Here is a 16,865-nt window from a genome sequence, read left to right on the forward strand (position 1 = left end):
AGCACCCTGCACTGCCGCTAACATGAAGCTACGAGCCGCACTGCTCCCTGACATGTCTGTGTGCCTTAGCAGCCGTCCACACTGAGTGATCAATGACGTCATCGCCCCGCCTCCCTCCTAGAAATGCTGACTGGAATTGAATTAGGCAACACTTTTTGTGTGGTCGATGAGAAAACGAAAATGCATTTCCCTCTTTCCATTTTTGCTATAATTATGTCACAGAATATGTAGTGCGGAATAAGAAATGAAAAAGCATTTTGGAGGATTGATTTTTCATTTTAGTTTTGAGTCATTTAAAGAAGCTACATTGTAAAAATGAAAAAAAAAAACATTTCTGTTAATCCATGTTAGTTGCAACACATTTACTAAATAACTTTTTGAAAGTGAAGTGTCAAATATCATTTTAATTAAGTGACAAAATGATGAAGACTAAAGAAGAAAAAGAGAAATTGGTTTGGCGGATTGCTTTTCTTTTTAATTTTGACTCAAAAAATCCAGTTTCATTTTGAAAATGAAAAAGCATTTCTGGTTTTGACTTTTATTTTTAATTATGCTACAGATATGCTTCCATAAAGCAGAAGTGCTCTGTTTAAAAATAAAAGAAGGTGAAGAAAATAAAATTTGGGAAAAACCTGCATCTGTTGATGAAATGTCTTTATTTTTTAAATGTGTTGGATGAGTATCAGGTCGGGGGTCGGTATCAACAGATTGTCAAAATGACTCAGAGTCGGATCAGGGCCAAAAAAACACCTGCTTAGTTGTTGTAATTTGCATCCTAACAACAAGGGAGTTGCATGTGCTGTAAAGCTTAGCCTTTACAGAACATGCATGGTCGGTCACATGGTCATTCCTACATGGCAACAGGTGACTGATTTACGGTGAACAGGAGGTACAAGACACGCTTACATTTAGGATACAACAACAGCAAATCATGAAACACAACAGCAAATCAAGAAACACAACAGCAAATCACAAAGCAAATTACAGAGTCCTGAAACACAAAAGCAAATCCAGGTTATTACCAAAAGAAAACAAAAAAAAACAAAAAACAACACTGTTACAAATCCCCAAAACCAGAAATACAACAATGAAAGCAGAGACACGGCTTCTAACAGAAAGGGACATAATATAAAACCAATCGTGTTTGATTTTTTAAAATTATTTTTTAGTTTTCTCTATGTGGACATTTTAAATACATGAAACAGTCCACAAGCATTTTTTTTTGTATTACTACAATAAAAATTACAGCAAAGTTTTTGCATCACATCCGGTAGTGAGGGTTTTCCCTCTCCTTTAGCAGCTGCTCCCTTCTGTTGTTTTTTTCTCCTTCTTCTGCTGTTGTGTTTGCTCAACGGAAAGGGAATACCCATAACCCTTGTGCTATCATAGGCACTTTAGCATTGGGAGTGGGGTCAACTAGACCCACTAGACAGTGCCCTGAACGTTTTTCTTCAGTAATTTGTGATCTTCACTGGTGTCCATGGATTACATGAAATCCTCTTTACCTTTATCCACCTTTGTCATGGTAGGGAGAACAAGTCAATGTAAGGGTGGGGTCATCTGGACCCAACAAGATAGCATGAGGGTCAATACCCGAAGTGACGCAAAAACCTTACCTTGCTAAACATTGTTGTAATTTTTTCTTTTGTGTTTCAGGACTCTCTAATTTGTTCCGTGACTTGCTGTTGTGTTTCAGTAATTGTTCATTTGTTCGGAGATTGTTTTTAGTGCTTCATGATTATGTTATTATGTTAGTTTGTACCGGGATTTGTTGTTTGTTATATCTTAAATGTAAATGTGTCTTGCACCTTTCGCCTACGGTACTTAAATATCATTCAGATCAGGATGATCAGAAAAATTCTTGCTCACTCCAGCATTTCGGTTAACCCTTGTGTTATCTTAGATGACCCCACCCTTACATTGACGTGTTATTCCTACCATGACAAAGGTGGATAAAGGTGGAAAGATTTCATGTAATCCATGGACACCAGTGAAGATCACAAATCATTGAAGAAAAAAGGTTCAGCGCACCGTAGTGGGTCTAGATGACCCAACTCCCAATGTTAAAGTGCCTAGGATAGCACAAGGGTTACTCCTTTTATATTCTGTTTTATCATGAGATGTACCGCTTTACAACCCCTGTGACAGAAAGAGGAGCCTGGAGTATACATTGTAACACCTCAGGGTTGTCCTCAGTCTCCCACCTTCCCACAGAGCCGGCACAGGGACATGTTGCTAGTGATGGTGCTCACTTTATTTCTCATCTTCCTTCTTTGCTCCAGCCTTAGGGGGTGTCCAGACTCGACAGGATAGTTATCCCTTTTCTGGTCCAGATTATTAAGGTTACTTGTAGTTGCCTCACAGCCCCATGACTCTTAGATAAGATGAACACATTTTTAAAAGATAAGTGCATTCATTTATGGTTCTTTTTGTTCAAGTCCAAATTCCACTTTTTTTAGAAATAGGCTTAACAGTTCATCTTTTGAATTTAAAATTCAAATTTTCTTCTTTTAAATTTTCACTCAACATCAATTTTTTTTTTACCTAACTAGTGATATAAACTCAAAAAAGTGTAAATTTCATTTTTGTAATTTATGAATAAATATATTTAAATTCTTTTTTAACCCAAAATAAAACAAAAAATACTTTTAAAATAATTTTACTGCAACAGACTGGCAACCTGTCCAGGATCTCCCCAGCCTTCGCGTGACCCCAAAAGGGAATAAATTGATTAGAAAATGAATGAATTAATAATTTCACTGAATTGACACAGTGATGTTATTTTTGAAAATAAATATCAATTGAGTTTTGTTTATTGATTTTTTTTTTAACAAAGCTCCATTCATATTGCTGTCTTACCTTTCACAGGTAAAGAAATAATAAACTATAATAAACTGTAAACAATAATATATTTGGAAAGTATTAATTACACTGTTTACTGAGGGTAAATAATTTTGCAAGACTGTGCTATTAATCAGTTCGTCAAAAAACAGAAATCCTTAATAACTTTATTAAACTTAATTTTAAAAACATTCTTACAACGTCAAAAAGACTATTGTAACCCAGAGAGATTTAATATACATCATTTCAGAAACAGTAAAACTAAATAAAGTAGCAATTTCACAATCTATTACTATAATGGCAGATAATAATCCTCAAAAAGTAAATAATGCTTTATTGAGAAGGAAAAATAATTTTTTTGTCAAAAAATCGTAGACAGGGAGGAAAAATAAATACAATCTGGACTTGATAGCTACGTTGGAAAAAGTTTCAATAACTATTATAAACACTATTAATTTTGACTTTTTAATTAGCAGCAAAATGCTGGTGTTGTATTTTCTCATATCAGTTTGCATTTCTATCTAAATACAGTAGATCTGTTGTGATAATAAATTGCTCTGAAAGATGATAATAGAAAGTTCACATTCAAATACATAATTTCTTCAAATATTTTTGCTAACTCTTCAGATTACAGCACATCATAAGTGTTGCGGCTGTGGCCGTATTTGATTTTGTTTTGTTTGTTTGTTCTGTGTTTTGTGTATTTTTGTATCAGAGTGGGACTTCTGTTTTTTTGTGCATCTTTGTTTCTGCTAGTTTGTTATTATTTGCAGGTGTGGTTCATGAAGGTGTGGCCTCCAATTGGACCAAAGCTGGAGGAGGCAGCCTTAAATCACCCCATGGACTTCCACACTGTGGGAAGGGAGCCTTGCTGCAACAGTCTCCACTGCAGCTTGGGCCGCTTCTCCATTTTGTTTTTGATTTCACCTCTTGTTTATTTGTGTGTTGCACTTTAGTATTTTGTATTCGTAGTCCTTTGTAGTTTTGTCTGCACCCACTCTGATTAGTCTTTTGGTTTATAGTTATTTAAGTGAAGCTGTAGGGGGGAACCGCCATTTTGTTTAGTACATGTTTTCTCCTGTTTTTGTTAGGTTAGGGAGGTTAGAGTTTTGTCATTTATTTCCCTTTCCTTTCATTTACAGGTAAGATTACATGTTTCAGTTAGTTGGGGTTTTGTTTGTTATTTTGGCCTTGGTTCACCCTGAAGCCTTTTAGCTTCACTTTTAGTTATTGTTGGATTGTTTATTTGTAAATAAATTTGGTTATTTTATGGAGACATTCGTTTGGTGCTTTTTTGTTGCAGTTCATTTATTAGCCAAAACTTTACTTTTTTATGTTATGCCCCCCTAGACATAGAAGGGGGCGTAACAATAAGGCTTGACATCCGAAACTGAGTTGTTTTCTTTTTTTTCTTGTGTTTGTCTTGTGTTTAAAACACCTTCTGTCTAGTATTCTTCTCCTATTTTCCTACATTTTTATTGTATACTGAAGGTCAGTGAAGCGATCAGTTGTTTGATTGCTTCACTGACTTTTTACCCCTCTTTTCTGGAATCTTGTCTTTCATGCTCTTTTTTACAGCAGGATAAAACTTTACAGAACTGAAATTGAAGCTGCTTTAAGTTGGTTTCTCCTCTTTAGTGAAATTATTTCCATTTACCAAAATGATGTGCAAATGACTGTAATTTTGAATGGAATTTGACTGTGATTAGATAACTCTGACATTTTAATACTTTTTTCTTTCTTTCTAGAATTTCAAAGACTGACGTTTTAGTTTTACAAGACCTTCCAGAACTTAGTTTGAAGAAGACTAACTTTTGTAATGTATTTATCAGCCAACTCTTACCTGTCCTGACATAAAAAACAGAACGTAAACTAAAGCCCTATTTTTCAAAATAAAGTCACATTTGCTTAGGTATCTTACCAGTTATTTCTGCTCATCTGTTGACTGAAACGTGTGTGAATTTCTCTGCTCAAGATTGACTGGCTCCGTTTTCATCCTTTTGTTTTGCTTTCATAAATTCTTCAGACTGCTCCTGGATTCAAACTGTTGTGTTTTTCGACAAACCCCATCACAGAAGTAAAACACTTTCTTTTCACACTAAAGGGGAGAAAGCAGGACCACAGTTTAGTTATCACAGATACTCATTCTGTCACCAATGTATCCCTTGTGCTATCCTAGGCACTTTAACATTGGGAGTTGGGTCATCTAGACCCACCAGACAGTGCTCTGAACCTTTTTTCTTCAATGATTTGTGATATTCACTGGCGTACATGGATTACATGAAATCTTTCCACCTTTATCCACCTTTGTCATGGTAGGGAGAACACCTCAATGCAAGTTTGGGGTCATCTCAGAAGCAATGGCTTCTAGTAATTTGTTTTTCCATCAAGAAAAAGGATCATGCATGTTAAAAATGACAGTCTGGGTCCAAAATGACCTTTGAGTCATATATACATTTTTTTTTTATTGAAACTATGCTGTAAAAAGTTTGTACAAAAAGCCAACGTTTCAGACCACTAAGAAATGTATACTTTTATTGAAGTCTTGTGCATTGAAGAATGTTTTTTTTCATTTACTTTCTTTCTTTGGTTTACCTCTTTGCAGTCCACATGGGTCAGAGTGGCTCAACAAAATGGAGTCAGAAAAATGGGTTTTAAACCATAACCAATGCTATGCTTCAAAAGCTTTGAGCTTTTTTAAAAAATAGGCAACATCTGATAAACATTAGTGCACAAAACTAAGATGACCTGTAGTTTCTGAAAACGCAATTCTATAGAGAACAAGTGCATATAATTAACCAGGGAAAGACTTTCTTGTATTGTTTCAATTTATAGACAGAAGGACGGCTGCTGGATTGGAGAGCTCACAGTCTGGAAACAATGTTAAGTTTATGTAGTTATGTGGTTTTGTTTAAAGTCATCTGCTCTGTTAGAAACATAGAAGTATACAGTTTTTGTTTTACAAACATTTGAGACACCCTTAGTTATTATATGTTATTAAAAACCCACTCCGATCATGTGTTCGGTGATTTTAACATGTTCTTGTGAAGCCCGCAGTGCAGGTGTGTTTGTTCGGGAGAAGAATAATAGTGACAGGCAGTTGTTGTTGTCGCTCTTTTTTCTATGGGTTTAAGAGAAACTCGAAATTGCAAGAGAATTTGCACGTACGTGTTGTAAATTTGGCAAGCTGTTTTACGTACGTGTACATGTTAAACTGCAACGTTATTGACGCACAGGTAGAGAAGAAAGGGAGTGACTTTTTAGGCAATCAGGATGCAGAACACAATGCACAATGCAAATCCGTGAAGTAGCGAAACCGTGAAAAGTAAACTGCGTTATAGCAAGGGATCACCGTTCTTTATTCAAATTGATGTAAATTACAAACAGAAGAAAAAATGCAGTTTAAAAAACATTGTTGCTACATAAAACAATCAGCACACCATAAGGTTCCTGCTCCGTTCCATTCTTATGGATCCACTTAGACAAGATCCATGTACGTCTTCGTACAGGTAATGTTAAGTTGTGGGTGTGATGGGCTGTAAGTTATAGCAGGAGAGAGCATGTGAGCAGAGAGCTCTCAACAATAAGGGGGCTCAGGGTCCCGCAAACAGCAATGTTTTGACATATTGCTATGGAGTTAATTCAGTCTCAATAATCAGAAATGCACACAACCGGTTTTACAAATGCACACGCTCCGATTCACAAATGTCATTTTATGCAAACGTGAAAAATAAATTCGGAAATACACACCCTGTGTTTCACAAACACACAGATTGTGTTTCACACATGCACACTAAATGTTTTACAAATGCACAATAAGTGTTTCTCACAAATGTGCACACTGTTTTTCACAAAAACATTTTAGAAATTCACAATAAATGTATCAGAAATGCACAGTAGGTGCTTCACAAACATGGTTTTTAGGTACACATGTGATGTGAACTCACAGATCATTCGAATTGCAGACTGTGCATTCAAAATCCCGTTCTCGTTTGTGAATCTCCCCGTGTGTGTGAGAGATTTTTCTACGGTGAATATTGAGACTCATCTGACGGAGCGGGTCGACTAATCTCACCATTGGCTAGTGAATCTGTCAATCAAACTCATCGGGAAAGCAGGCGGGTTCGCTTTTAGCCAATCGAATGGCCCCTTACACTCCTCACTTTCAAAGTGACGAGGGAGGGAGCTGTTCAGCTCAGCAGTTGAAAGGACGCGGGCGGCAAACATGGCGGAGAGGTCTTCTGAACGGGATCAGTCTCAGCCCGTAAGTAATGCATTTATTTGATCATTCCCTCGTTGTACGTCCTGTAATGTTATTGAATACTAAGTTGAAGCGGTCTCCTTTGCCAAGTGACATGTGTGAATGCTTTATGAACACTGCAGCCGAGTCGTTTGCAGAGTACCCCCACCGCAAATTAGCTTAGCTTTGTTTTGCTTAGCCTGTGCAAGTTGTGGCTGCCTGTGTGAGTGTGAGTGAAGTTCAAGCCGGTGTCGGTTCAAGCTAGCGTCTATAGCCAATGATCTGTAGGTTCTTAACATGATTCATAAGGAACTAAGGGGAAAACATGCCGGATTTACAGCAGCAAAGAAAGTTTAGTAAAAAGTATTGATTTGGAGACGGCGATTTGTTTAAACACTGATGCTATGCTATGCTAACTAGCTAGTTGTTCCGTGTGCTGCCTTTATGTAAACGCGATCCGGGTTAAAGTTAGACACAGCATTTTCACAACCCAGACTTTAAGACGGGGTGGACTGTGCAACAAAGTTAATTCATATGACATTCATGAAAACGGCATTTTTTAAATATAACATACATGAATCCACTGTTGAATGAAAGAAGCCTCATTAAGTTTCTAACGTTAGAACCCGTATTCATTGTGATGACCAGCCCTGTGAGATTGTGTCAGAGTGACAGCCACTAAAATCCCCGTATCTCTTTACTTCCAATGACGAAATGACAAGAATCCCAAACATTATGTTTTTAGGCTGTTTTGTAGTCGATAAGTAGTCACAGAAAGGGTGGATGGGAGAAATCAGCTGTCAACAGTGATTAGAGTAGAAGTTACTGTAAGTATTACACACAGGCTTCCTGTGATCAGTGTCTTGTCTCTGATTTTTTTTAAAGGTGTTCTTTACTACAAGCTCAAGTTATCATAGCAAGAGTGTTTTAAAAAATTCCCCTTTCATATATTTGAAAATTATGTAATTTAAGATCAGACAGCTAAATTATCTAATCCATGTTTGTTGTGTTTTTATTTATTCTCTAGGAATTACTGAAGCGTGACAGCGTGACAATCTTTTGTTCCTCGTGCCATCAGGCAATACAACTCTCTGGCAGGGCATCTTACAAGTAATTTCTTTTAATTTTACCCACTGATTTTCCAATTATTTACCTTTTTTTATCAATCTTTTTATTTTGTGATATTTCTATTTGTAATGCATGTAAAAACGCATAAACACTTATGTGTTTTTTTAAGATGGCCATTTTAAAAAAATTTCCTCAGGGATTATTAAATACCCTTCTATTCTATTCTATTTCATATTTTATCATCCTATTGTATTACTGTTTTACCTGTCAATTGGGAATTTAGCATTTTTGCCGCCGTAAACATCTGTCAGTTGAAAGTATTTGTACTTGTATTCCATAGATCTTGTACCTGAGAAGATAGCAGAGAACAACTGTGCAGACACCCACTTGGCCTTCTTCAGTGACGCTGTGAACGTTTATGGCTTTCCTCTGAGGTATTCATGTCATTCATAAAGAAATATTTTATTCACATATCAGGCAGTATAAGTACTTGGTTTTTTGTACAAAAATAAAATTACTTTTTTTAGACTCCTCTCCATAAACAAAGGCAACTCTAAAACTCTTTCCCCTCATGAATAACATTTTACCCCCCCCCCCCTCAGTCTCTCACCTCATTTTTTCCCCAGTGATACATGTAACCCACTCCTGCAATTTTTTTAACCTAGAAATTCTACTTATTGGCATCATACATAAGAACATTACATTTTAAACTGATGTGTACCGTATTGGCGATGCATTTGTAATTATGTGTTTGAGACATGATTTTCATGTTATTGTCAGGGTGAGAGGAGATCACGGAGGAGAAAATGTGGGCATAGCCGAGTTAATGCTCACAGTACGTACAACTGACACAAACGGCTTCATTGTGGGAAAAGTGTACACACAATCAACGGTGAGTTGAACCTAGTTTCAGAAGCTTTAATATATACACAGGGCTCCAGACTGCGTCCATTTGGTCGCATTTTGCGACCAAAATTTGAGAGTGTGCAACTGAATTTTACACCCAGTCGCACATGTGCTACCAGTAAATTTGCCTCCTCCACCCTCCGTATTTTTTATACATTAAACATGAAAGGAGCACGTCAATGATCGATGAAATGAGAGATGAAATCATCAATGAGACGCGAGCGCACACGCACGCAGGCAGACACACACACTCGCGCGAATACTCATGAGACTGGAGCACACGCGAGCACACGCGAGCACACACTCGCGTTTCATTGAGTGATGCCTGAGGCGGCCAATGCGTCTGAGAAGAATAGGGAAAGTCACTGCAAGTGGCTAAAATATGTGGAGGGGCGGGGCCTAGAGATAATCGAGCGCGCGTAAACATCCGTGGGAAGGAAACGGAGACAAATATCATCACAACCTGATATGTGCGTCTGAGCTATGAGCAAGCGAACTATTGATTCGTTCTTCCGACCTGCAGCTAGTGTACCAGTGACAGAGTGTACAGCAGGGGTCTCAAACTCGCATGAAATCGAAGCTGCAGCGAGACTGAAAGAGACCAGGAATTAGGAGTTGTCCTTAACATTCAATTTCGTTTTAATATGCCTCTCCCCCTAAGTATGAGCTGTGATATTACATCTTTTATAATTATTTTAATGTTTTGTAATGGATGTAGCCTTTTTTTTAATCAGTTGGTATTTTAAATTATTTTAATTGATCAGTGAACTACAAAAAACCCATCAGGACGCATGTCCCATAATGCATTGTTTTTTAGTCTGTAGGGCAGCTTTTAGTCAGTTCAATACTAAATTTCCAGCTGCGTTCGCTCTTATTGGTGTCTTGCTCTCACCCCTTTCTCGTGATATTTTTGTTTTGATTGACAGGTGATGTTGGAGCAAAAACAAAAATATACGTCACACACCAGGTGATCTGTGCAGTGTTGCGTCCATCTGGGTGATCTCAAACACGCTTATTGTGCATCTTGGCTGAACCTATTTGGTGTCACCAACATGAATTTCCATCCTCTAATATTTACATACATTTAAGTATTGTTTGAAACTGTGAAATTACGAAAGGTTACTACGGTAATCACTTGTTACTAAAAACTTTTTTTTATTCTAAAAGTATGGTATTTTTTTTACTTAGTTGTACTGTCGTGACAGCGATGGTGCTGTCAGTTTACCTTCTTGTTGCATCTTCAAAAGTGCAGAATAAAATATGACACTGAATTAGAAACAGCACATTGTAATTTCTGCATCTATTATTAAAGTATTTATTTGTAATACAGTGGAAATTAGTAGATTTGGTTAGAATGTTGATTTACGGTATGCGCCCCTAAATTTTCTGGTTGTGCCCCTAAAATTTGCAGTTAGGGGCCACTATGCTCCTAGTGAAAAAAGTTAGTCTGGAGCCCTGATACATAAAAGTGAATGATGTATTAAAAATAAATCTGACAATATAATATTTCTTTTTGCTTTTTTCCAAATACAGGATTGAGCTCCTCTGGTGTGATGTCTTCGTGAGTGTTACTGGTTTATATTACAATCTCCTGAGGACCAAGACTTGCTCAATATCAGTCACATCACGTATTCTGCTGCCATTACATTTTTCTACCACGCATTCAGGCCAGTTTGGATGTCTTTAGTGACGCGTGGGACAGCCATCCAATCAGGACGGAGCAAAGCATGACACCAAATCAGCTGTGGCAGTTGGGCTTGACCCAGAACCCTGTTTCTGATCCCCGGGTAAATGCTTTATTTAATCTCACTGTACTGGACAACTGATTTGTGTGCAGTTTGACTAAAGTGGAAAGTATCAAGAAGAGTATCATGAAATCATAATGACTACAGTGAATTTTCATCGAAAATTAATGAAAAGGATTATTGTTGTGTGGTGCAAACAATTTCCCTAAATTGTTTGTTTGTAGGAAGAATAGCACATCTGCAAGTTCAAAATGCATCACAATGCATGGCATTATGAGCTATCAGATGTACTAATGTCACTACTTTGTTAAGGTTCACTTATTTGCAAATTATAAACAGTTATGGAGATATGAGGTCTGCCTGCCAGCAACAATATAAGTTATTATTAGTCGGTCACTGTTCCTACATAATCTAAAACACAAAAAAAACAGTGCTGTTCATAAACAGTATCTTTTTTTTTTTTTTTGTCAGGGTATGCTGGTTCCAGAGATTGAATGGGAGGAGAGTGGATCCATGGCTGAACCTCATCTTGGGATCAATGTCCCGGTATGGGACAGTCCCCTTTTGGGTCCACAAATGTTGTAACTGCAAGACGACATCAACCCATTGTTTAATTCAGACCGTTTGGGAGTGGACCTAAATCTTTACTGTCCCGTTTGTTTAGAACTTAATTTAGGCGACATAATTACATACAGAAGAAGAGAGACTGAGGGGAGCAAGACAGAGTTCAAATAAATACTGCTGTATTGTTCAAGGGACTTCATTGTATGTAAGGATGTTATGAAAATTAGTTCCAGTTTAAATAAAATTCAAATCAGTAGAGATCCCACATTTGCTTAAATTTTGATGTTTTAATCTGTCCATGTTTTCACTTTTACTCTGCAATAAAGGGTGAATGTTTGCACTTTGTTGTTCTATGACCATCTTTTGTTGTGTAGTATTTAACCAGCTATAAAACCCAGAGAGATGAGGATCTTTTTTGCAAGGGTGACCTGGCCAAGAGGTGTATATGTATATGGTTACAATATAAAATCAATGACATTTGAGTTATTAAAAAAATAAAATTAAGGTCAAGCAAAGTGACTTCGGGCTGAGCAGGGGAAGTGTATATTGGGCGTCTGTGATTGACAGTGAGATGAACTTGAGGTAATGTAGTCCCACTGCGTGGTACGGAGCAAAGTGATGCCAAAACCTGTGGAAGTTGAAGATTTTTCTCCTCCACCTTCATATGATCAAAACCGTGTCTGAGTGTTGAAATGACGCTAGCATGAAAGCTAAGAGAATAACGTACAAACAATCCCGAGTGAAACATTCATTTTAAATCTCATGACCAGTACAGAGTTCGATGGATTCAATGTCAAATGCATTCAACCACTGTTGCCTTGCTTCCAGGTCCACTGAAAAGTTGCACAAGCCAGTAATTTTTGACAACCGAAGGCAATAAACCGACAAGCCATGCTAAGGCTAACACGCTAACGACCGACTGGTACAGAATCAAATATGGGCGGGGCTTTTGCCACCCGCAGAAAGCGTAGAGAAAGTGTAAGGGGCCATACGATTGGCCAAAAGCGAACCCGCCTGCAATTCCCGATGAGTTTGATTGACAGATTCACTAGCCAATGGTGAGATTAGTCGACCCGCTCCGTCAGATGAGTCTCAATATTCACCGTAGAAAAATCTCTCACACACACGGGGAGATTCACAAACGAGAACGGGATTTTGAATGCACAGTCTGCAGTTCGAATGATCTGTGAGTTCACATCACATGTGTACCTAAAAATCATGTTTGTGAAGCACCTACTGTGTATTTCTGATACATTTATTGTGAATTTCTAAAATGTTTTTTGTGAAACACAGTGTGCACATTTGTGAGAAACACTTATTGTGCATTTGTGAAACACAATCTGTGTGTTTGTGAAACACAGGGTGTGTATTTCCGAATTTATTTTTCACGTTTGCATAAAATGACATTTGTGAATCGGAGCGTGTGCATTTGTAAAACCGGTTGTGTGCATTTCTGATTATTGAGACTGAATTAACTCCATATATTGCTGCCATGATGTAAATATAAAACAAATTAAATAAATGTTTAAGTTCATAAAATCATCCCAGAGAAAGTCTCTGCTTCAACTACCGCAGTGAAAGATGTGTCTAAATCTGACGCACGTGTTTCCATCTCTCTGACAGTTTGAAGCCAAAGCCCCTCCCCCGCCTTTCTACCTGCTTTTCCTCTCTACCTGTCCACATCCTCTGCAGCAGCGAGTAGTTTTTTCCTGCGCTCCTCAGTGTGTTCTACACAGAGAACGCAAAATATGGTCATCATTGCAGCAGGTTGACATGATAGTCGGGGCGGTCCAGCGCAGATTTCATTAATTTCGCATGCGCGCCACATACTGTCTGAACAACAGCCCCGCCCCCCGTGCACAGAAGTAGCCAGACAGACCTCTACTCCTCACAGAGAATAGCAAAATTAATATCATTTATTAACGGAAAATTGACTGACTTGGTGAGTTAAATATGGCAGATAATATTTATTTCTTATGGGACACAAAAAAAACTTCTCCAATACCGATAGCAGAACCGTTGAGGTCAGATCTTAATGATACTGCAGTCTTGAAGAATGTTGCCCCGGGGCTCGTTCAATACCGGGGATCGGTATCCATCCCTATCCCAGACACCATTTTCTCTTCACTCTGACTAAAAACAGCATAATCGTAAGTAATTAAGAGTGTTAAAGTTAGGTAATAATCATTTGCTTACATGGTATAATCACCTTAATATGATTGTCTCAGTTCTAAAACAATGTGTCATGGGGCCTCTGTCAGCTCTCCTCCCCCTCCCCTCTCTCCTCTGTTCCGGACTCTACCAGCTGCTCCCACTGTTCTTATCAACCTCCAGCCCTTCATAAGGAGATCCAGTGCCAGCATTCATCGCCAGTTCGTTGCCCCTGATGGTGCTTAGTCTGGTCAAACTAAGTTCTTAGTCCAAGTGTTTATGCCTTGCCTAACCTCATTCTATGCCTCATCTCCAGGATAGTCTAACCACGAGTTGTCGCCTGAGTATCCAGTCTTACGGAACAAGAGCTCCTCAAAGAATCCCGAGGCCTCCTCTGTCAAACCACAAACCAGTATCGAACTCCAATCAAGCCACGAGCCACAATCCAGTCACGCCACGATCCAGTCACGCCATGAGCCACAGTCCTGTCACCAGCCAAGACAAAGCTACAAACCCGCTGACAAGAGAAATAAATCTTTACTCACCTTCATACTCAGCTTCGTGTTCCTTGCGGGTTCCAGCATTTGGGTCTGTTTCGCTAAGCAAGCTATGATAGAACGAACTGGCCTAACTCCAGACCCAGCTGACCTGGAAGGTCTTAGTCTCGCCGTTACTCAACAAGGAATCATGCTTGGACGCCAAGCGGACGCTCTTACCCAAATAGCGTCCACTCAGCAAGACTTGTTTCATCGCCTCGACGGTATGACACAGACTCTCATTGACAGTAGAGAGTCACTGTGAGGTTTTAAAAATAAATTAAAGACACACCTTTTTAAATCAGCCTTCAATTAGATTTGGTCATATCTTTATTATTCTTTATTCTTTATATGTTTTATCACATCATTTACTCAGTTTTTTTTTACTCTTCTTTTTTATGATATTTTAGCACATACACATTTGTTTAATCGAGAAATTTTTTGCTCTCATATTTTGTTTGAAATTTTAACACATATTTATTTGTTTCATGTCTATTAGCCAAATTAGACTGTCTACGAGTGTTTCCTCACCCTTGGCTGGGGTGTTTGTGTCTATACTGATAACCCGGCCAATAGGAGGACAGGGCAGACGGCACCTTCTGGGTTTTCTCTTCTTTAGTTTTTTTTTTCTTTAGTCATTTCTCTTTTACTTATGTGAGTTTTTGTGTATTTTATTGTGCAGGGCTTATTTAATTATTATATTGCATGCATTGGAATTGGTGTTTTCTGCATTCTTGTTTTGATTTTTATGTACAGCACCTTGAGCTGTTTTGGGCATGAAAGGTGCTATAAATAAAATTAATTTGAATTTGAATCCTTTCTACACCGGTCCATTGTTTACATTCCTTTGACAACTGTGACTTTTTAACCCCTAACGCGATCAATGTGATTCAGCTTATTCCATCGTGGACAAAAGCGGCTTCGGCCGGTATGCTACACTTAATATAATTAGTGTGTTGCATATCAGTGAAAAGAAGCATACCGGCGCAAAACCACTTCTACCTGCGAATCAGCTGATTCATCATGTATGGAGGTACGGTACGTCAAAGGGTATAGTATGATTTGAAGGAGAAACTGGAAAAAACCTTACCTGTAAGAGTAAGTAATCTATAGCACTACACCAGTTACTTAGGTTGCTGATTGAACATTCTTCAGTTTTTTGACTGCACAAAAATAAGTGACTGTTTAAACTGAAATGAACAACCCTGGGAGAATTCCAGGCAGGCAGCTCAGCAGTGCATTTAGCTGGTTACTCCTCTCTGCGGGCGGTTCAGCCCAATTAACTCACCTGTTCCGAGTTCTACTTAAGAACCAGGTGTGCGCTCTACGCCCTCTTCATTCATTTCCGCAAGCGCTGCGTTTGTCACCCCACCCTCCTCCCCAGCTTCCACCAGCTCTGTTAAGGGTAGTTTGATACCAAAAGTTTTCTATCGAGATCTTTGTTTTATGTATCTGAACGGAGCCTTATGCCAAACTGAAAGAAACATGGAAAATAAAGCATTCTCTACTGCTTGAGTTGTCTGACTGAAATGTCTTTTAAATCATTTTTCTAAAGCCCCAAAAAAAAAAACTGTTGTCAAAGGAAAAGTTGCCATAATTACAAACAGCCAGAACAGAAGATAAGAAAACAATACTGTCTGCTTCAAAATTATATGTAGTGAGGTTTATGAGATTTATGTAGTTAAAAGCTGAGGGAAACATCAAAACAGATGTTAAAGTAATAAGATTTCACCAACACAAAACAGGTGTCGTGTCTGATGCCTTAAATCTTGCACCTTCACTCGACTATGAGACGTGTCATTTATTGCATCCAGTGCCTTTAAGGGCTTTGACTTATCTGAATGCAGTGAGAAAACAACACTGCTCCCTTCATGATCCTTCCATATCAGAAATCATTCCATTTGTCTTTGTTTTATGCATCAGATCTCCTTTTGTGAAAAACAGGAAGTTTTCAGGATCAGAGTAAAACCTGGAAAAAGAAAGAGGAGTCTTGTGTCTGTGGGCCTGCTGTTCATCTTATCCAGGTACGTTTGTGACGACTCTCCCACACAACAGCGGCAGTAATGGTGCCTCCTGGCCAGGACTTTGTGCTCAGCTCATCGCAAAGTGGAACTACCCCAAGGACAGCAGTGGAAACACATTTTAACTCATGCTGCTGACATCCATCAAGCCAACGACACCGCAGGCACAAACCTGTCTCATCTGCGCAACAACAACAAGGTGGATCACCATTACATTGCCCAAATATAGCTGTTCAAATACTCATATAGAAACAGAGTGTGGGAAAGACACACTGCAATTTATGAGACAAATGTATTCACAGATCTGATTTCACATGTCTGTGCAGAACATTCTTGTTTGCATTCATCTAAGGCAGGGGTCTCCAGACCCGGCCCACCCACGCATTCAACCCGGCACCCTGAACGATACCAGAAAGAGATTCTTTTATTTTTTTATTTCTGCCCAACAGAATCCCTAAATTTTTTTCCTCTCGTCAATAAAGCTTATTTGAATTGAAATGTTAACCAACCTAAAAATGTTTCTACTGCAACGTACCTCACTTTGCCCCAGTCATAGAACTTGAACGTGACCCCCCATCAGATTGGAAAATTGAAAAAAAGGTTAAGGAAGAGAAATTTTGATTCAGGTATTTAACCTGTTGTGGACAAACAAGTATTTTTTTGTTCAACATACAGAAAAGGCTGTTTGTCTCATCTTCCAAGAGACGGTGGCGGTATTGAAAGAATATAATCTACACTGACATTATGAACCTCGTCACAAAAAGAAATATTATAGCTTGCAAGGGAAAATACG

At 38.4% G+C, this 16,865-nt stretch overlaps 1 long non-coding RNA gene across 4 annotated transcripts; it reads left to right on the plus strand.

The window, feature by feature from the left end:
- The first annotated feature begins 7,019 nt into the window (after positions 1–7,019).
- LOC144995301 (uncharacterized) lies at positions 7,020–11,392 on the plus strand. Of its 4 annotated transcripts, XR_013658886.1 has the most exons (8): positions 7,043–7,105; positions 7,827–7,908; positions 8,109–8,191; positions 8,490–8,583; positions 8,930–9,041; positions 10,589–10,616; positions 10,723–10,842; positions 11,272–11,392. It is a non-coding gene; the product is annotated as an uncharacterized LOC144995301 (long non-coding RNA). The 4 variants fall into 4 exon arrangements; XR_013658885.1 differs by lacking the exon at positions 7,827–7,908 and having other exon boundaries at positions 7,020–7,105; positions 10,589–10,629; XR_013658883.1 differs by lacking the exon at positions 7,827–7,908 and having other exon boundaries at positions 7,020–7,105.
- The last annotated feature ends 5,473 nt before the right edge of the window (positions 11,393–16,865 follow it).

Source organism: Oryzias latipes, chromosome 11 (assembly GCF_053564925.1).
Source record: "Oryzias latipes strain Hd-rR chromosome 11, Olatipes_Hd-rR_3.1".
Classification (NCBI taxonomy): Eukaryota; Metazoa; Chordata; class Actinopteri; order Beloniformes; family Adrianichthyidae; genus Oryzias; species Oryzias latipes.